Here is a 22,876-nt window from a genome sequence, read left to right on the forward strand (position 1 = left end):
ATAGTTGAATTTATTGCATTTGGATCTCTTTGCTGGTTTATATTAATTTTGTACTCAATAAAAACTGCTAAATGCTTTTACCTATGAAATGCTATTACACATAGTCACTCCTTCCTTCACTGATTGGCAACGTATATTTAGAAATTTACGTTTTCTTTTAAGTTTACTACTGTGAATTTTGTCCCATAATACTAGTGTGTCAAGAAATTTTTAGTATTTTCCTTGATAGCCCATATTTCATCTCTCTCACAGTTAGAATGCTTTTAGTTCAGAGTAACAAGTACCTATATGAAACTCACTTACACAAGGAAAATGATTGGTTTGTGTATCATTAAAATAGAGGTAGAGTGGACTTCAAAGTTCATTGACCCAGGGGTTGAACAATGTCATCATTGTTTCAGGTTTGTCCTTTCTCTCCAATGCGCTTTCCACAGCTTTATTTTAAAATGATTTGCTCTCATGGTCACGCAGCCGCTGCCAGGCAAATCAGAGGCGCCACTTCCTTGGTCACATATAAGAGGAGAAGAGTAGCTTTCATGGGTCTCCCTTAAGAGTTAAAGATTTCCCGAGAAACCTCCAGCAACTTCTTCTCATTGATCAGATTAGGATGACATGCTCATTTCTGAACCATCTCTGGCAAAGAAACAAGATCTTCCTTAGACTGATCACGTCCTCACTTGTGGGTGAAAGCAGAGTAGCTTCCTTTGAATAATATTGTACTTATCTTGAGAAGAAAGAGAAGTGAATAGATGCTAAACCAGCAATCTACATTTTCTATCCCAATAACTCTTTCAGTTTTGTGTGATGGAAACATTTTGGATTACTTTTTTAGTAAAAAAAATTGATAAGATGAGATTGAGGAATATCTCTAGCGATCACTTTTCAACATGTTCTCTGATTGTTAATTAACAGGCTAAGCTTTAATTTTAAAATGACATAAATTATTAGTTCATTAAGATCAAGTGTTTCTAAAGTGTGCTCAGTTGTTAGATGTGTCATAATTTGTTGCTACTAAAGAATGTCCAAGTATTTCCTGAGCACTTACTATGTCCATGTGCTTTTCTGGGTGCTGGGGATATGTAGTGAACAGACCAGGCCATCGCGCTTTCTCTCATGAGGATTATATTTTAATGGGGCACACATTACCTCAATAAATGAGGTAAGTTTTAGTGTATCAGATTATGACAAATATGGGAGAAACAAAACAAGAGAGGAGAAAAAGAGGTGTGAAGGTATAGTGGGGGGATCACGATTTAAATAGGATAGTTAGTAAAAACCTCAGTGAGAAGGAAGCAATGATCTGAAGGCGATAAGAGAATAAGACATAAAGATATGTAAGGAAAGATCATTCCACACAGAGGAAAAACCACGCAGAGGCAAGAGTTCAGAAAACAGAAAGGAGGCACGTGTGAGTGGAGCCAAGGGAGAATGATAGAGGAGGAGGTCAGAAACAGTGCAAAGGGAGAGGGTAACTCATGTTGCGCTATAACAGTATGGACCATTTTAATGATTTTGGCTTGTACTCTGATGGAGATGAGAAGCATCAGAGGATCTTAGGCTGTGAAGTGAAATAATCTAAATTACGTCTTCAAAAATATTTTTCTGGCTACTGTGTTTGACAGTAAGTTTGGGGAAGATGAAGGAAGAAGAGGGAATCACCTTGAAGACCATTGTGATAATTCAGGTGAGAAACAGTGGTAGAAACAGGATGCTGATGGTGTATGTGTTCATCAGAGGTCAGATTCTGAACACACTTTGGAGGTAGCAATCCTGGAATTTGCTGACAGATCTCATGTGGAAGTTAGGGAAAAAGGAAGCCAAAGTGACCAAGTTTTTTGGCCTGCACACTTGGAATGATTGAGATGCTATTTGCCAAAATGGGAAAGAATGCAAGAAATTCAGGTTTGGGGGAAAAGCCAAAGTGTGATTTTAGGCGCATTAAGTTTGAGATATCTATTAGACATTAAAATAGAGGTATCTATAAGTAACACAATATGCAAGTCTGCAGTTCAGAGGAGGGGTCCACAGAGATAAAAACTGGGGAGACATCAAAGTATAGATTGGATAAGATCACCAAGTGTAGATAGGAAGAAGAAGTGACCCAAGGTCTGAGACCTGGGAGCACACTGAAGTTTAGAAGTAGGGGAAATGAAAAGTAATCAGCAAAGGAGACTGAGAGATAAGAGTCAGTCGTGGAAGGAGAAAGCTGGGAGAGAATTGTGTTACTGGAAGCCAAGTGAAGACAGATTTCCCAGGGGGAGGGAGTAATTAAGTTTGTCAAATACCGCTGATAGGTCAGGTTGATAAGAGCAGATGAGGTAGGGTATTGGGGATGAAAGCTACTGGAGTCGGTTCCAGAGAAGAACAGAAAAGGGAGACTGCAGCCAGTGAGTTTAGACAACTCTTGTGAGCAGCTTGGCTGTAAAGGAAGCAGAGAAAAGGGGCAGTAGCTGAGGGTCAGAGTCAAGAGAGTATTGTTGCTGTTTTGAAGATGAGAGAAAGACAATATGCTTACACATTAATGAAAAAGATGCAGAGGAGAAGTAAAAGATGATGCAAGAGAGAGGGGGGGAATTCTGGGCATAGTGCCAATGTCCTTTAGTTAAAGAGATGGAATGACATTTAATGCACACTTGTTCTAAATGTGAAAAGCTAGTAAATGAGTCCTCAAGAGATGCCACAGTGAGATTAGGAATTAGCAGCAGGTAAGTGTCTTTGCCTTCAACGTGTATGGGCCATTCACAGATGAATGATAGTTAGGTATTTTATTATACTGTATCCCCTCAAAAAGTTAGCTTAATACTAAAAAATACATTATTGTATGTGATTGCACAAGATTATAGCACATCAAACATTCATAAAAATCTTTTTAGGTTGTATTAAAATTAATTTTATTATTGATTTAAGAATGATATAATTAAAAAGACATAAAGGGACACTGGATCCATTTAAAGAGAGGGCCAAGAAAAAGCCTAATTGGGGCTTCCGAGACTGATGGATGTATTAGTGGAGTTAAAGTCTATCGGAGCCTCAGATAGTGTATTAGTTTTCTATTGCTGCATAAGCAAACTTAGAGGCTAAGAAAACACAAGTATGTTATCTTACAAGATAATGTAGGTCAGGAGTCCAGATATGGGTTAGCTGGGTCCTCTGCTCAGGGTCTCACCAGACAGAAATCAAGGTGTCGGCTAGGACTGTGAATCTCGTCTGAGGTTCAGAGTCTTCTTTCAAACACTGGTTGTGGGCAGAATTCATTTCCTTGAAGCAGTGTGAGCAATATCCCTGTTGTCCTGCTACCTGTTAGTTGCAGACTTCTCACAACTCCTAGAGGCCACCACAGTTCTATGCCACATAATCCTGACAGGTACTTCAAAGCATGGCTATTTGCTTTTTTCCAGGCCAGCAGGAGCATATTTTTCTGACACTTCACCTTCTTTTAAAGGGTCCTCTGATAAAGTTAGGCTCACCCAGAATAATCTCTCTTTTGATTAACTCAAGTCACCTGAGCAGCAGCTAATCTCAGGAGTGGTATCCAATTGTACTCACAGGTTCCTCACATACAAAGGGTGTGTACAACAGGGCATGGAAATTTGGAGGAGGGGGGGAAATCTTAGACTCCTGCCTACCACAGATAATAAATTTCTCAATGGAAACGTGCACGAACGCCTCTCACCGTTCTTAGTTTTTTGGCTTTATCTGACTAGGAAGAGGAATGAAGAGAGAGCTTTGGGAAGAGTATTACAAGATGGACAAGTCTCCAGTTGCAGGGAGACTATGTTGTCTAACAATGGGCTGCAGTCCTGTGAAAGAAGTCGCCACTCTTTTGTAAATATCACCCTATTCTCCAGCCTTTCACTGACCTCAACTTCATTATGTGTATAATCAAATCCTGCACTGAGATGCGTTTGAAACAATATTCCATTTTAGTATTTGTTGGTTCAGTTTGTGCTTTTACATGGCTATAGGATTAGAGATTTAATAAGGTTACATTAATACAAGTAATGTGCAAGGTCTCCAAAGGACGGGTCAGAAGAGCTGCTGGGTGGAGTGGTGTAAGGGCAGAAACAAGAAAGCGCAATGTCCAGAAAGTGAACACGGAAGGTAGCCGAGAGGCTAGGAAGTCTCTCCAGATGGTCAACAGAGAGCATCTTAAGTCAGAATGATGGAAGGATGGAGGAAACCAATGCAGTTATGTTCCATTGTGAGTCTTTAGAATCTCAAACAGAGAGTCACCATTTCCACATTTGCACCAATTTTCTAGCTGCACCACAACAACCACATCAAAACGAAAATATCATGAGCATCTTAAGGCTGAATATACCTACCTCAAGGTAGGCAAAGTATTCTTCCTGCCTGACGCTAAAATAATAAGACCTAGAAAGCATAGAATTACTTGGTAAGCAAAAACTGCTTGGGCCCTAGTGGGCTTGTTTGTAAGAGCTAATTGTTAAATTTTCAGGAATTTTTGCAACCTGGTTGTTAAACACAGTCATTATTAAAACTTAGATTTTAAAAGCTTACAGTTCAATAACTTATATTAAAGACAAAGATAATAAGTACTTGAAACTCATTATTTCCTCATTACCTTACTACATTTTACTGTCATCTACAGTGTTGAGTTTGTGTCTATTGTATCAGTAGAGTGGAAATATTTTATAATGGTGGGTCACTGTTCATCTCTTCCAGCTCTGTGTTCAGTAATGTCACATTGATGGCTTGAATTGGTCCATGGAGCATTTACACCACCAAAATCAGGAAACACAACAAATCAGGGATTGATTTAGTGCTAAAGTTGAAAAATGTTTTGATTTAATTAATATAATTTACACAAGGGTGAGAAATAATTTCACAGTACATCACATATCAGACTTAATGACAATAAATTTATTAAGAAAGAGACAGTAAATTAGGAGGAAGCCCTATTTGTCAAATCATGGTTGAATTGCAGCTGTAGGTTAGCTTCCAATACAAAAATCTGGCAGAAATCAACAAACGCATTCTGTGGGAATCAACTGGCTATAGGAATTTACAATAAAGAGTAATGTATATTTGCATTATTATTTGTAAATTAACTGTAATACATCATTTATATCAGTAAATGTGTTTATATATGTAAATATATGTATATTTTATACATGTATATATACATATTCCCAGAGAACAGACTGTTAAACATTCACCAGGACATCACTGGCTCTAGGCCAAAGATGTAACTCTGCTTAAAAAGACTTGGGATCAGGTCCTGACTCAGCCACTGCTTCATGAGATTTGGAAAATCTCTTAGCTTACTGATGTCAGATTTCCCTTCTGTAGAGTGTAGATATCAGTCTGGTATCTCTGCCTAATAGGATTGCTGTGGGCAACAAAGTAATGATTGTAAATGTTCTTTGAGAAGATTTTAGTAGACAGGAAAGACAAAGTCCTTGTCCTCATGGAGCTTACATCTCTGTGCCTTCAGTGAAGATTCCTGGAGTGTGTGAGCTGGAGGTGATCCAGAAAGCACCTGGCTCAAGAGAAGACCAGCAAATTGAACTACTGACTTTGTGCATAAGTATAGGCACGGGTGTGTACATATCCAACATGGCATTTTTCCATTCTTATCCTCAGTAACTTCCAGGACCTATTCAATAATCTAAAGTAACTAGGAGAAAATAACATATTCCAGCATACTATTCAACATATGAACTAAGAAATAGCAGCCCAGTGCATCGCAGGCAGGGTTATCTATTTAGGTAAGAGCGTTTAAAGAATAACTCCACTAACACGGCTTCTCAGAAGTTAAAGAGTGAGGCTGCTCTTTCAGAATCCTTGACACCAGAAAGATTTAATATTTAAATTATAAGAAACAAAGTGCACATAGATTTATTTGATTCAAGGTAAATATCTCTTCTGAACTCCAGTCTGAATATTAACATCTCTTTCAATATTAGGATTCAACACTCATAGAGATTCAGCTTGTCTGATTCAAAAGATTTTTCTTTGCCTTTGCCTTGTAAGTCTTTTATCCTTTACAATTTTGCAAGTAGACATTAATTCTTAGGTGAACAATAATTCAGTGCATTCCTGATAGGAAAAAGTCTACATCAACCAGCCAATGTACATTGTACAGCTTTGTACCCAATATGTCCTGAAATTTTTTGCAATCTGTTTAAACACCTAGCCTATGAGGTTACTCAATCTCAATGAAATATGGACACATGGATCCATACCTCAAAGAGACTGCCTTATCTCCTGGTAAGCACTGATAGATGAGTGTCTGAATACGAATGAGATAATTGATGATATAAAAGGGCTTCTTGCTTCTTTTGCATGGTCCATTTCAATAGCTCCAGACAAAGCTGGGATGAATTCCTGAGTTGCTACTGGGGGCTTCCTTCTGCCCAAAGCAACAAGCTCTTCAGACTTGAAGAGGTGAATCTCTGTCTATAGACAACAATTCTCTTAGATGTTATTAAAAGGTGACTTTCATAAGATCTCCCCTATGTCAAAGAATTGCACCATAATCCCCCCAAAATAAAAACCACATCTAGTAGTGTAATTTCCCACTTACTTAATTTCTTTTGCCTATTTGTTGCTGAGAGTCTAGTCATTGCATTAACATGCTAGTAGCTGATTGCACTTCAGGCTTTCTTCTTCTCTAATGATTTCAGGTAATATAGAGGTAGAAGAGAATATGATTAATGACACAGAATCATTTCAACACTTCAGAGTTTATTAATCAAGTGTTTGATACACTGGGGCTCTAACTGGAATGCCAAATTGCAGGTGCTCGTGTGCCATTTCTAAATGAATCTTAACACATGTAAATCTGCTGTATGTGAAGATGTAATTATAAAATGATGATAGAATGACTCAGGGCCAATTTGAGATCTGCTCATTGGCTGTCAGGGTTTATTCCTGAGTCACTTAGACTTCACTCACCACTGGGGCACAGGAAAGAGCTATTCCATGTTCCAGCTTCCCTAAAGCTTCCTGTTTTATTTTTGTTTTTCTCCTTTAACCCAAGTCATGAGGGAATGCTGATGCTCAAACCAAACTCGATGCAAAACAAGCAATGAAGGTAATTAAAAATAAGCCAAAAGGATGTGAATATCATTAAATAGTTTGCCTTCTTGATAATAGACCCTGTCTCGCCTTGGTCTTCTCAGTAAGAAAAAGTTATAAATCAGTGACAGTCCCATCCTTCATGCCCAAAAGAGTTTGACGAAAAAAGGCCTTCCCAGGGGATTTCCCCATCTGTCTCCCAACTAAGCTATTTTTAGTTTATTCAATTTTGTGGTGATCAGGGTAGATAAGCTCAAATCCCTTGTTATTTCACGGCACAGAAAAGCAATTTTGAATTTCCGTTGATTTTCCCAGTTGTGGGGAGTAAAAATATCACAAAGACTGAGTCTTACCACCAAGGCTACTTGGTTGTTTAAGCAATCAGAGTTTATTGATAAAGGGGAACAGAATGAGGAGTGAGGTAACAAAGAACAATAAATCGGTACTTATAACATCCACACCACAATCAGCAAGGGAAGTCCCAATGGTTTGTACGGCAGGCGGGAGTGCCGATTGTCCGGGTCTGAGGCAAAGCATCTTCAACTCGGTGAGACTCCCAATGTTCTGTGCTTGTGATTCCCTTTTATTCTGAGGTTATCTAGGTTTTAACTTGGGATTTCAGACACTTAGAAACTTTGAGTTATTTCTTCTTCCTCTTCCTTTTTTTTTTTTAGAAGGATTAGCCCTGAGCTAACATCTGCTGCCAATCCTCCTCTTTTTGCTGAGGAAGACTGGCCCTGAGCAAACATCCATGCCCATCATCCTCTACTTTATATGTGGGACGCCTGCTACAGCATGTTTTGCCAAGCTGTGCCACGTCCACACCCAGTACCCTAACCGGTGAACCCTGGGCCGCTGAAGCGAAACTTGCGAACTTAACAGCTGAGCCACCAGGCTGGCCCCGAGTTATTTCTTCTTGTTACCACAGATGGGATGTTTTTATCCTTTTGTTCCCACAGATGGGATGTTTCTATAGTCCAGTCAGGTACCCATCTGGGTGGCCGGCCCAGACAGGGAACATGAGGCAGGATGTTTTCTTATTAACTTGTACCTTGCGGTCAGGGCCAGAGTGGCCATCTCCGGCTCTGAGCCCAGACACATTCTTTCATGTAGGCCCCAGATCCCAGTGTCCTTGGAAAGCGGGGAGGTCCATGAACTCCGTACAATGTTTCAACCATGAATAGTTTTAAAATTAAAAATTAGATGTCACATCCGCATGATATACCTGTAAACATAATTAGCTTCTTTGGTGAACTTGTTATTAAGAAAATTCTTACCTCTCTAGTAGACCATGATGGGTCTGATCTTCCATCATATGCAGTGATAGAAAAATATCATACAGAGCCTTGGAATATGGATTTACTGATTCTCAGGGTTGCAATTCCATATGTAGGTTGAGAGTGTTCAAATAGGTGACAATTTAGTAAGGCAGAGGAAAAATCATTGAATTTATTTACAGTTTGAAAAGACCTTGCCTAACTGTCAGCATTCTTTCTCTGTAGCATTCCCATTTCCTGGGTAACCTCAGGAAACCATGTTCTTCTTTTATGTATTTATTTATTTTTTTGAGGAAGATTAGCCCTGATCTAACTACTGCCAATTCTCCTCTTTTTGCTGAGGAAGACTGACCCTGAGCTAACATCTGTGCCCATCTTCCTCTACTTTATTTGTGGGATGCCTACCACAGCATAGTTTTTGCCAAGAGGTGCCATGTCCACACCGGGGATCCTAACCGGCGAACCCTGGGCCGCCGAGAAGCAGAACATGTGCACTTAACCGCTGGGCCACTGGGCTGGCCCCAGGAAACCATGTTCTTCTTAAGCTGTTACAAAAGGTCTCTCCTAGGCAAGTGTTTACAAGAAGATCTTCTATCTGTTAGTCTCTAAGGAAAGACCCAGGCCAAGTCCCAAGTATTTGCCATCCAATTTCTATTGAACTGTCAGACACAAAGTGAGATTGAGCTGCCCCCAGAGTTTTCCGAATGTCTCTTGTAAACAGATCCCTGATGACGGTATGTCCTTTAGAATAGTGGGATACAAATTTACTGTTACAAATTCTTAATTGCAAAAAAATTTTTAACCAGTGTGTGCATATAGATATGTATATATGTATATACATTTGCTTATTCATAAGTGATATAAACATGCTATTGAATATGTACATTAAAATAAACTCTACAGTAGAAATTTAATGGAGTGAGGTTGAAGGGACCTATAAATAGAAGAAGTTGCAGTGTTTCTCTCGTTTCCCTCCATCAAGCATGGCCTCGGGTGGGTGACTGTGCTGCACGTGGAAACCACAGTCAAGACTCCCTCAACACAGCTTACAATTTTAAGCAGAGAGCTCTGCTAAAGCAGGACTAAGCCAAGGCCACTGCAAGAGAGACGCTGCTTTCAGTTAATGTCAGGTTTGTTAACTTAGACTGCTATGCTCCGTACATACTTTGTTTCTTGAGTGTCTTTTTCTTCCTGCGTGATCTATTTTCTCCATCTTTATTCCTCCATGCCTAAATATCCAGTGCAATACTGAAACTCCTTTATCTTGGAAAATTGAGTTATTCTTAGCCTCTGTACCTGTTTGATGAGGTTGGAGACTGTGTTTCCTTCTTGGTGGACTTCACGATATAAACGCCCCCCTCATTCATATTGCATGCCTGTAGGAGGTGATAAAAAGGAAGATGTGCAACATCTGGCTGGGTTTCCCTGCTGAACATGATGAGCAGCTGTTACAGCAGGTCTGAAAGAACTGCTTCTGAAAAAAAAGTACTATGAATAGTATTTCTATAGCTCCTTAGAGACCATTGGGGTGGTGTGCTGGAATCAGTTATTTTATGGTTGAATTATCTAGTTTGAGAATTATTCAATCTCACGATTCCTTCACTCTCCTGTTGCCTCCCTAATGCCAATTACATTTAATCCCTTCACCAACCTGTGGCCAGGGGCTGAAAAATAAAATCCAGATCAGCCAACGGAACTCCTTCCTTTTACCTGGGCACGTCTCATCTGGAGCCAGTCTCAATATGTGCAAAGCTCTGGGCTAAATTGTATGCTTACTTTGGCTAATAATGGTATGGAAGTAGAAATAACCACAAAAATGTGTGATGCATACTTAGGCTACATTATGAGTGTGTGCCTGAAAAAACAACTCCTCCCATAGATAAGAACTAGGAAAACCACTTTAACAGAAACTTAACTTAGTTGATGATTTCGGAGGGTGGAGAGATTTACTTCAAGCAATGCAAATCCCTTAAAATATTTTTCAGTCTACACACAGGTCCTTTGGTCTATTCCAGGAGACTTGCTGCCTCTGGTCCTCGTGCTCAGGCCTCTTTTCCTTCTCACCTCTTTGCTGTCTCTCTTTCAGTAGCAAAACCACATACCCCTCATTTTCTTCTTAGCAGCAATTTTGTTCTTTTTTACCACTTCTCCCGAACTTGGTAGCTGGTCTCTGGTAACTGATGTATCTGTTAGAGCTTTGCTATTTTGATTTGGAAGAACCCACTGAGTTGAAGCCAGAGGGATCCCAGAGCTCTGCTGGTTTATCCTCCATCTCTCTCCACTCTGCCATCTCTCATATGCCCCACACTATGGAAGCTTCTGAGAGTACCCTGACAGGGACAATTGAAAGGTCTCTAGCGTGTAGCTTTTGGTCAGTCTTCCTTTTATGGATCAACAAGTGGCAATGTCCTCTTCTTCTCCACTTTGAGTTGCCTCACCCATGGCCTAAGTGCTGACAGTTTCCTGCTTCCTGAAGTATCCACTGATACAATCTGAATCTATTCAGTGAGAATCCATGTGTTCTCTTCTGCTTCCTTCATATATTCCTCTGAGCACTTTCCCAGTTGAGGTGAAACAAGGAGGTGCATGGATGATTCCAGCTAAACCTAACGTGTTTTGCTGAAAGGTGTTTCAGGAGACACCACCATACATGTTCAAGTGTGTTTAAACTTAGTTGTTTAAACTTTAGACTTTTCCACATGGGCTCATATAGCTTAATTATATAATATATACAGTAATCCTAGGAGGTAGGGGTTATTTTTTCTCAATCCACTGGGAAAGAATCAGATGACCAGCATACTTAAGCTACCTACCCCCATCATGGGATTAATAAGTAAATATGCCAGGGCCTGAGCCTGATGTCCTCACTTCATCTATTGAGACTACATTATTTGCAAAGCTAAACACAAACTCTACCTCACATCTTCCTTGAGCTACTTTAATTTAACTGCCATTCCCGTCTTTGGAAAGAAAGAAGAATGAACTCTCAAGTCAGGTGTAAGCTGAAACTTGGGGTAAATAACTCAAAGCTGCATACAACATAAAGCCCCACCCTTTGGGCTGATTGGATTAACACTAGTGTGGGAAAGTCTCAGACCAATGAAGACACACCCTAAGCTGGTCAGTTCCTCAAGCCATCTCTCTGTTTCAAAATTGGAAACTAGTGTAATAAATTTTGTAGAGTCAACTACAGTGCTCACTACAGAACCTGTGTGTTCATGTGCAGAAACAATTGCCTGAGTGGAGCACAGCAGATCGAAGCCCACTGTCCCTACAGGAGTGTGAAGCTGTGCCATCTCCTGATGTATTCCTCCAGACTTCCACCAACCCCACAGAGGAGGCTGGTACATGTGAGGGTGTCCTGCCAGGCACCAAGGCTTGGTAGCAACCACACAGGCATCTTTGTAGAGTGTGTGAATTCTCAGGGGGAAGTCAGAGCAGTTGGCTCATGTACAAAAGGATCTGAGGGAAATGGAAAGGATAACATTTGTCAGAACTCAGAAGTTCTTCAAATTCTTCTCCTTTTGAGCCGGAGTTAGGAATTTGAACAGATTGAAACACAAATCAATGTTGTACCGTTAATTCACACCCAGACTCTAAGTTGAGATGTGTAAAGTGGGGAAGTGGGTGAGTCTGAATTCATTTCTGCTCTTTTTGACTTCCTCATCCACCCAAGAAGATCATTACTGACCTCATTCTCACTTGCATTTTCAGGTGCTCAGAAGATTAACATTTGTAAAAACACGAGTGAGCCCATGCTGGGAAAACCACCTTTTAAAAAAATGGGTCCTATTAACTTTTGGCTGAAATGTTCTCATGTTTTCTAGAATTTGTGAAATTACTTCTAAAAAATTATTTTGTGTTATGCTAAGATTCTGAAGCCTCTTATATGCTAGTTACTCTGAGTGACTCAACTTCCATTTGACCTCTCAGTCATCTAGATAGCAATGATAGCTGCGTGTGCTGACAACACACTCATGTTTTAGAGGAACATCTTTTAAGACAAGCAAGAGGTAAAGTAATATTTTTCAAATGAAAAGTTAATCTCTTTGAAAAGTTGGCATGGTTAGAAAATGAAAGTAGATTCAAGATGCTTTGGCCCAGTGGTTTTCAGACTGTGTTTCTCGTGGTCCTGGGTGTTCTTGAAAATGCCTTTGGGATTGCCTCAGATGTGAAGAAAGAGGCTAAGAAGTCAGGAATCCTAATTCCATTTGAAAACAAATAAGTTCCATCTTTACCTGTCCATCAATATAGGGTCCTTTGAAAGATTTCAATTGGTACAATGAGTTCCAAAGCTTAAAAAAGCTTGAAAACACCAATTTAGCTAAATTCCTCCATGATAGCTACTCTTTTGCCATCTAAAGGGAAGCTAATTCATTTTTTTGTCATTGTCACTTTCTCATGCAAAATCTTTAATAGTTCTGTACTGCCTAATTAATTAGGTTCAAGTTCTTAATTCAAACATTCAAAGGTATTCATTATCTTTTCAACATTATCTACCATATTCTCTTATCTTATGTTCCAACCAACCTGGACTTCTTGCTACCAGAACACCCTGATGCACCTTCCTCTCCCAGTCTTTACTCTCGTTGTTTCCTCAACTTGTAATGGGCTCCCGGGCAGCTATCTCTGCTGATCAGCACCCAGCTCTTCCTTTGCTCCCAGTTTGTATGTTACTTCTCCATCACACATGTCTACATCTTCCAGAAAGCTACATTCCGTCCTCCCACTGAACCCCAGCACTATTTACATGTTCAATGGCAACTTTTATTGATCTTTTCTCCTTCTTGTCTTATTTTTTCATTCATTCATTTTTTCCATTCATTCATTTTTTTAAATTCTTTTCATTCATTTCAAAATTAGGCTTTGCTTCACTGTATGTCTTCCAGAGCTTTGCACATGATCAGTGCTCAGTCAACGTAGGTTGAAATTAAGACATAGTATTGTGATGGGTTGCAATTTGTGGGATTGAGTTTGGCTTTTCTTTCATCTTCTTTTTTTAATAAAATTTAATATTTTCAGATTATGCAGCCACTTAGTCTTCTTGATAGTATAATTATTTTCTTTCTACTTTCACTGGAATTGCAATTCCATGCATATAGGAACTAGGAATAAGCATTATCTATAAATATGTACTCATCTCCTACTATTCTCAGCCCCCCTCACTGTTCTGGACACACCGGCCCCATTGCTATTCTATGAACAAAAACACACGCTTATTTTTGCCTCAGGGCCTTTGCAGTTTTCCTCTCTGCATGGCTCTTTTTTCACCCTCACTTTGGCCAAATCACTACTTTTGCAACTCAGCCTCAAAGAGGCTTTTTCTAATACCTTATCTTAAAGGAAACCCTGTTATTCTCCATCCCCATTATCCTGATTTATTTTACTTAACCTTATGTGATATCATATTTTACTTAACCTTATGTGCTATCATACTTTTAAATTGATTTATTGGTCCACATGGCTAGAACTTAAGTTCCATGAAGGCAAGGACTTAGTCTTGTTCACAGACATAACTCCAGCACCTGAATAACACCTGGCATAAAAGAAGAGCTCAATAAATACTTATTAAGTAAATGGAGAACTAAGGAAATTAACATATACAGACCACCAGAGGGGCAGTGTGATTTTCCAGAAAGAATGCTGGATTGGAAGAAAGAAGATCTGAATATTAGTCCCTGTTCTGTCCTTAACTAAAAAGTGGACTCAGTTAATGCTTTAATTTCAATATTTTTTATTCTTTCTTTCTTTTGTAAACAAACTGAGAAGATTAGACAAAAAAGACACAATTTTCAAAAATCTAACTTTCCGTGATTTTTAAATCAATTGTTGCTTCTTCAGTTAGATCCATGGTATCTCCATACACAACAAAGACTTATAGGCTGCTTGTGTACACTGGATGAAGTCAGCTTTCAGAAAGAATTGTGACACAGACAAGAAGTGACCAGAATTCACCCTGGAGCTGTTGATATGTGTGGAAGAGCTTAATGAAATGACAGCTCTTGTTTTGTAAAGCAGCTAATGGACTTGACAAGAATCACAGTTTCCATGCAAGGACACTAGCAGTCCAAATAATGAGTCTTTCATTCACTCACCAGGACTGTCATATCCTCAAAATGCATTTGTTGGGAGATAGATTGGGCCAAATGCTTAATAAATTCAATCATCTTTTCACTAAGTGCATTAGCAGTGCCAGGCTATGATCTTGTTGGATTGTATTAGTTGTGCTTAAGCAATTAGAAATAGGGCAATTGTTCCAAGGAAAGGGGAAGGAATGGGAAACCAGAACTAATTGTGAACTGGGATGGGGCAACAAACCTAACTGGGATACAAAGCCAATTAAGAAATCCACTTAAGTGTAACAAATGAAGATCTGAAAGACTAAACTCCTAATTAAGGGCAGAAACATTAAAATTAAAATGGTGACCATTTAGCCTTAGTCCAATGATGCATATCTCTTGCTAAGTAAATTGGCAATAGAATTTTGGGAAGAAGACCTTGGCAGAACCCTGAAGTACTAACAAGAGGCTAGAGCAGGAGGCGTGAAACCCAAGGAGTCTAACTTTCAGTGGCTTCTTGACTTCCTGGCTGATTTTTAGCATCAGGGATTTCTTACTGTGCAAGTTACTACCGGCTTATAGGTCAAGGACTTGAAACAAAGCAGACATCAAGCAAGGCAGAATTAAATAAATACTGGAATCAAAACTGAGGGCTTAAGCTCTGCATTTTAGACTCCCTGAGTATCAATGCTAGGCAGAGCCACTTCAAGGTACAATTTCTAAATATGGCTATCTCTATTGTCCATCTCTCCTTCCTGTGAGCATCTATTGTTACTTAGCACATATAATTTTGCTGTTCTGTATGTCATGTTCTTGGCACTCAGAGATATCACCACTCTCTAGGGAGACGGGGTTGTATGTTATAGCATCTTACTACCCTCTCAAACAACTGACTCTTCTTTCATTCTCTCCCTGTTATAACCTCATCATGATTACTCTCCCATTTTATTCCATTTTCTCAAGAGGCAGCTCTTTGTTATGTGATAGTAAGAGACTAACATGCAGATATTAGTCCTGCTAATTTGTGAGAGGCTAATATGTTATCTTTCAAGAAAAACACAAAGCCTTAATACAAATAATATCAAAACACATATTGAATTTTATAATGAGAGGGAAATTGAAAGACCATTTATTCTAGAACATTCCTTTTTACCTGCAATGAATCTGAAGCCCAAGAATCTGGCTACTCTGACCATTGTGACACAGTGTTCTTTCCAGTAATCCATAGTGAGGACATACCAAGACATAATGTTAGAATGTTAGACTTTCAGAATATTAGATTTTTAGACTTCCTGACAGGATTGAGAGAAGGACAAGCATTTTGGCCCCCCTTAGATCATGCTCAATGCCCGTGTTAATCTATGGGTAAAAACAGCTCTACGGCTGGCAGACGGCAGATATCAGAAACAGTTATACATCATTACAGCATGGTCTTCTTAATGACTTAAAATGCCTCAAGACACAAGAAGATAACTAGCAGGAAAGCAACTTGCTGGAAAGAAGCATGGCTTTGGGGATCAGCTGGCCCTGAGTTTACATACTGGCCTCACCATTTTCTTCAAGAGCCGTTTACCTTCGTTTCACCTCGGTTTCTTTATATGTAGAGATAATAATGCCTACATTTCAGTGATATTGTGAGAATTAAAGATATTATGTGTGCAAAGGTATATTTATATGCCTGACAAACAAATTTGACAAAGATTCTGGCATATAATAGGTAGTCAGAAGAGTAATTATTGGTTTTTTTGTTTTTTTTGAGGAAGATTAGCGCTGAGCTAACATCCGCTGCCAATCCTCCTCTTTTTGCTGAGGAAGACTGGCCCTGAGCTAACATCCGTACCCATCTTCCTCTACTTTTTTGTATGTGGGACACCTGCCACAGCATGACTCATCAAGAAGTGCCATGTCCGAACCCAGGATCCAAACCGGCAAACCCCGGGCCGCCGGAGCGGAACGTGAGAACTTAACTGCTGTGCCACCGGGCTGGCCCCGAGTAATTATTGTGTTTTATTTCTATTAAAGTGCAAGGAGAGTGCTTTCTTAGTTATTGTGAAGGATGAATAGCCACCAAGCTACAAATGACAGCCTTTCCTTGGTCACACACTTCTATCATGTCAAAGTTATCAAATTTCGACCTGCCAGAAGAGATGATAATGCTTTGAATGGCACTTGTCCCAAATCAGGTGCCCTTTCCACCACACACACACATCAAAAGTTTATCTTTCAGTACTGAGATTATGTAAACTGGAGAGAAAAACAACATCTCCCTCCTCCTCAGCTACCTGCGAGGGCCACCTTACTCCAGTGGACCTTCCAGAATGATTCTCCCAGAAGCTGCTCCCCCTCCCTCTCCCAGCTGCACAGCCAGTTGATCACTTTGCTGCCAGTTAGCATCTAGAAGGTTCTCTGGACATAGTCTTTCAATAGGATGTGGTGTTCCTTTCATGAGTGCTACTGCAGGTTGACGCAGAAGAGGCCATGCCGTTTCTGCAGTTTTATTCCCCACATCACAATCCTACAAGGCTATTTGAGTATTGATGATTGACTGAAGGATTGGGGTAATTTAGATGAACTGTAACAAAGGAGAAAAATTCGAACTGTGTGCCACCTATTCCTTTCCCATAGTGCTGGAGAAACCCCTGGAAGCTGATCCCTTGCTGGGGTGCCCTCCTGAGTACATTCATCTTCCCAACCTTGCTGCCCTACTGTAAGGATTCCCATCTCTCTGAGAGCATTTTCTCTTCTAATATGCACTGTGCAAACTGATACCCATCTTTGGGGAATTCTATCTCTTATTCTGACTGTGGGAGTGGATTCAACAAGTTTGGGTTAGTGTCAAGGAAATGAACAGGGAAAAGGCCAGGCTTCAATGTCAGGCCATGGCTGGTCTCTGACACCTCAAGCCTCAGGAATAGCTCAGAGGGGGCTTTGCCCTGTTAAATAGCACAACACACTCTAGTCCTAACACGAGAACACTGAGTTTGATCCTCCTTGGAGATCTCTATGCTGTGTGAGTTATGGGCACACCTCTTCACCCTCCTAATTGTCCAGTGAGTAAGTGTTAAGTCAAGTGCAAATGCATGCCAACACAAGCACACGCAGTTTCCCAGAATGAAAAGCATTTATCAGTGACTGTGAAGCCTAAACCCATCAAAGGCAAAGGAATATATACATTTCCTAATTGTCTCATATGTTTCAAGGTGCCTCTCTATATAATCGTGTGAATATTTCTCATACTTTTGAGCAAAAAATTATCTCTTGTTTTCAGATTTTGCCTTTTGGAGCTTTGCACCTATTTCTCCTAGTGGCCACTCCTGTGGGTACAAAAGACCTGGTGAAAGACTTGAAATTATTCCTTGATAGGATTTGGATTATATTAAGTTCTTTGTCATGGACACTCCTGCTCCTCAATTCCTGTTTTGGATGGAGGTGGGGAGGATGGTTTTTTTTTTTTCATTTGGAGGAATATTTAAAGTAAGTCTCCTAGAAATCCTGTTACATGGCTTTTTCTCTCTAGGTTGACTTCTTTTTATATGCTCTTCACTAGAAAGTTGCCTTTTCAAGATCTAGTTTCAACTCAACTCGATGCCTAAACTAAAATCCTTTTCCTTTTAAATGTTATTGATGTGCACACGGGAATCAGCTGGAGCAGAAAATAAAACAAATAGCCTTTGTTGCATAATGGACCAAGCTTTTAGACAAAGACTGAAAGAAATAAAGGGATTTTCTGGCTTCTTTATAATGCATCCCACAATATCTAGCCTGGTGTTCAAATGGCTTCCAAATCCTCTTTGAGTGCTTTTTAATCTCTACTAATGTGGGCAACAAATCAAGGAATTGTGCGTCTTCTTCCATCTACATATTTGTCTGGCATGTAGCACTAGATATTCTACGTACTATGAGAGTCGGAGCTATCATAGGAGGACTAGCATCTGAGCAGACAGGAAGGAGGGTGGAGAAAGCATTTAACCTAATGTCTCTTCTTTAGACTTGAAGCACTGATGTCTGCAGTTAACAAGACATATGGTTGTATTGAGCAAGGAGGAAAAAGCTTTCCAATTCAGTTAAATGTCTATTTTCACAACATACATAATTGAATTACATATCTGATTAAATCAGAAAATGGAAAAATCTTTGGATATACAGCACCCTGTGCTGACTACCTTTGCATGAGCTCACTTGCTACCTCACTGCCAGCTTTAATACGGCAATTAGTGCTGGCAAAACACTATTTGCTTATAGACCTAATTAGAGATCAAGAGAGTGGCTCACTTTTGATAATTGCATGGCTGTGGCCCATCTATCAGCCATTGTTAAATTGTTGTTATATTAATGTAAAGCTTATAATCACTGCTGTTCCAAATTGAATAAAATGTTCTTGCCAATTCTCCAATGCAATTAATTTACATAAAAGCTTCTGGAACCAAAATTAAAATGATATACATCTTTGCAAAGGCATCAGTTAAAACAAAGCTAAGTAATAAGGAACTCATACATCTTTTTCCCCTGAATTTTTATGTTTACTGGAGTTAATGGCCAAACAATCATTAAAATGTGCCTAAAACTAATTAAAATTGTTATGCTCATAGCTCATTTACTATGTTCTCTAATTTATTATTCAAAGCATTAATATTTTAAACTCCCTGTTCCAGGGTCCAGGGAGATTCCAGGCAGTGGAACAGAAGGTCAGCAGTTCCTCTTCCTTCCAGGAATCTGCGTATAAATCATATTAATCTTGCCAAGGCATTTGATATTGGCTCAGAAGAACTCCATGACATAGGTAGGCTTGTCTGTTTTGTTTCTTCTTTATAAACTAAATAAATAAGATAAAACATAGCTATGCATCATCAGAAGATCTGCACAAGGATTGTAGGTAAGGAATATTACATGATAGAAGCCACATTAGTATCAACTGCAAAATAGAGAAAAACAAAAATTTGTTGTATACCGTGTGCCAGGCACCTCTCCATGAAGACTAGCAGAGGCAGATATACTGGGGTGGTATTAGAGGTTTTTTGAGTTCATCGTAAACATACAACTGATGTGATCACTTATAGCAGAGCAAAGTTAGAGAATTCACTCTGTGTGTCTGACGTTAGAAGATGTATTAATAATGTAAAATGCTCTTTGCTAATTTTATACTATTAGTCTGGTTATGTTGTTACTCAATTACTAATATCTACATTTATTTAGAGACTACTCTGAGGCAGTGTCTCTTACATAATTTATCTAATTTAATCTATACAACAATACTATTATTGCTGCCATTTTAATGTTTGATGAGGAGCCAAAGCTCAGAAATATTAAGTAGCTTGCCCAAGGTCACAACTGTAGATGACAAAGCAGAAAACTAAGCATGTGTATGTAAGTTTCTAAAGTTCATATTCTTTCAGTTAGACCCTGCTGATTGTTGTAAATAAGTTTGATCCTTCTGGAGCTGATAGATAAGTATTTCTCCCTCATAATCTTCTACACAATTCCCCTTCACAGTCTTGTTCTTTGGTTCTTTCTTATTATCTCTTTACCAGCCTATCACCATAATGCAGATCTCAAACTGCCACCTTGAATAGATCGAAAAGGAGTAGAAAACTTCCACTACGAAAATAGCTGCTAGGAACCTAAGCCTGTTAAAAGCAGAATATTTGATAAAGCCTTCACTTATCTTGAGATAAGTTTTGCTTCTCAATGGACTGATGAATATTTCAGACTAACCTAAGGTAAAAGAAAATACTGGTTATTTTGGCAAGATGGAGTATAAAACGTGCATTTTTCTTAAAACTCATTTCTGATTTTTGATCTTTTGACTTTTGTACTAAGTAGTGGTGTGAATATGAATAAATCAACCCCTCTTAGCACCTATTTTCATCATCTGTAAAAAGAGGATGCTGTACAGGAAGTTCAAAAAGTGATTTTATTTAGAAGTACTGGAACCTAGATAATGACCATAACTCTGAGCTCATAAAATTGAAAAAGTAATCATAAATGTGTTCTGGAGCTTGATTCAAAAGGAAATTGGAAACTGAAAATTCCTGTGCTAATAGATGGTCATGTACTTTTTTTGTTTTGGTCTCCCACTGTCTTTTTTTAATCACTGAAAAACAACTGACATACAACATCCTATTAGTTTCAGGTGTACATCATAATGATTCAATATTTATATACACTATGAAATGATCAGCATGATAAGTCTAGTTACAATTTGTTACCACACAAAGTTGCTATAATAGTATTGACCGTATTCCCTGTGCTATACATTACATTCCCATGAGTTATTTATTTTATAACTGGAGGTTTTTACCCCTTAATCTCCTTCACCTATTTCACCTGCCCCCCAAACATCTTTAAGAACAGAATCATTTTGTCAAAGAAAAGGTGTCTGTGTGTGTGTGCAAACATGCCCGTGCTTGCACACATGCATGTGTGCATAATCCCAATAAATTGGACAGGTCTAGCAAAAATAAGTGTGAGGGCTAGGGCTGTGGATGTGGAAAGTTTCCAGGAATTCCATTCTCTTGACTTCTCCTTCATCTCTACAACAAGAAACTCTGCAAAATCTCAGATTTTTGAGACCACAGCTTAAAAAACACTTCAAATTTGCCAAATTATTCCAATGAGAAAGAGAGAGAGAAAAAAGAGAAAGCATCTAAAGAAATAGAAATACATGGAGCTCCTCATGGAGCTTTCTGTAAATTTAGTTTACCAAAAATGAACGAAAGACAGCAATTAAAAAATCAAGGAGAAATAGAGGCAAGTGGTACAACACTATAACAAGAGAGCCAAATCTAAGGTGCATCAAGACTAAAGACAACATCATTGACTTTATGTACAGTGCTCAGAGTGGGAAGAAAAAAGTAGAACTCGCTGCTGGTGGGGGATGGACACAGGAGGAATGTTGTGGTTGTTCAGAAAGAGAGAGATTACTTCCAACTATGGTAAATCTGTGATGAGAATCAGAATAAAGCCAAGAACTCTTTGGTTGAAAAGCCATTGAAAAGTAGCAACAGACAATGTGATCTTTTTGAAGAGTTTATGAGGTTTGGCCTTGCAAAGATTTAGGGAAAGGATCAGAGACATTCCAGGCAAAGGAAAAGGCTACCAAACCAAAAAGTGAAGCAAAAGAACACAATGCACGTCTGGGAACAGAATATCTGTGTTTTCCCAGAGCAAAGCCATTTATTCATTCAACAATTCATTATTGAACACCTGCTACGTGTTCTAGGTGCTGTGGGTACAGTAGTAGACAAAACTGTCAAAAATTCTTGACATTATTCTATGAGGTGACAGATCATATGCAAGATACTACACAAGATAAAAATACACATCAGAGTAAAAAATTTTACAAAGAAATGTAATTCAAAAAATAGAAACATGAAATGTTGAAGTGAGAGTTGAATGGGAGTCTTCATCAAGAAGGTGAATTTTCATAACAACCTGAGCATTTCACATGGATGTGTGAGTGGTAAAGCATTCTCATCAGAGAAAAAAAGTGCTTGTGCCAAGGTCCTAAAATGAGAGCAAGCCAAGAATAGTGGGTAATATGGTTTGACAGTGAATGAAGGGGAACTTAGTATGAGATGAGCAGAGCAAGGTAGCTAGTTCACGTAGCAGGTAGTAAGTGCATTGATTTTCACTCTGAGACAATTATGAAGCCATTGGAGGGTTTTAACCAGAATAAGAGCTTGATTTCATCTGTATTTTTAAACGATAAATCTATCTACTGTTTTGAAAGAAGATAGCAGGAGGCAAGAACAGAAACAGGGAGATAGATTAGAAGGCTAGACCAATAATCCAAAAGAGAGAAGATGGTGAATGGGCTAAGATGGTGGTGGGAGAGTAAATGGTCAAATTCTGGACATACATTGAATGTGAGACATGTGAAAGAAAGACAGGTATAAATATGGCTTTTAGGTTTTAGCTGCAGCAGCTAAAAGAATGAAGAATGACTGACATGGGAGGCCTGAGAGAAGAATTATTTTTTGTTTCATGATATGCTTTTTGATAGGAAAATATCAGGAACTCAATTTTAGACATATTAATTTTGATATGGATATCAGACATTCAAGAAGAGTTGTTAATCAGGCCCTGAGATGTATCGGACTGAAGTTTAGGGGACAAGTCTAGATTTGAGATACAAATACAGTATAACTGATGTAAAACTGTGAAATTGGATAAGATTATCTAAGGAATAAGTGTAGGTGGAGAAGAAAGGAGAGACAAAGGCTCAATCCTGGAGCTCTCCAACCTTTGGGAGGTGAAGATGTAAGGAACACAAGTGAAAATAGTGTAAGAAAGAGAGACAAGAAAAGTGGAAGAAAAATCAGGAGAATGTAGAACCCAAGAGAAGAAAGTGTTCCAAGACAAAGAAAGTAATCAACTATGTCAAATGCTTTTGACAGATCAAGTTAAATGAATATTGAAAAGTGACCATGGCATCTAGCAATAGAGAAGTTATGAACTTGAGGAGGGCAAACTTGGTGACACGATTAGGGCAAAATC

The sequence above is a fragment of the Equus asinus genome, chromosome 27 (genome assembly GCF_041296235.1).
Source record: "Equus asinus isolate D_3611 breed Donkey chromosome 27, EquAss-T2T_v2, whole genome shotgun sequence".
NCBI classification, from domain to species: Eukaryota; Metazoa; Chordata; class Mammalia; order Perissodactyla; family Equidae; genus Equus; species Equus asinus.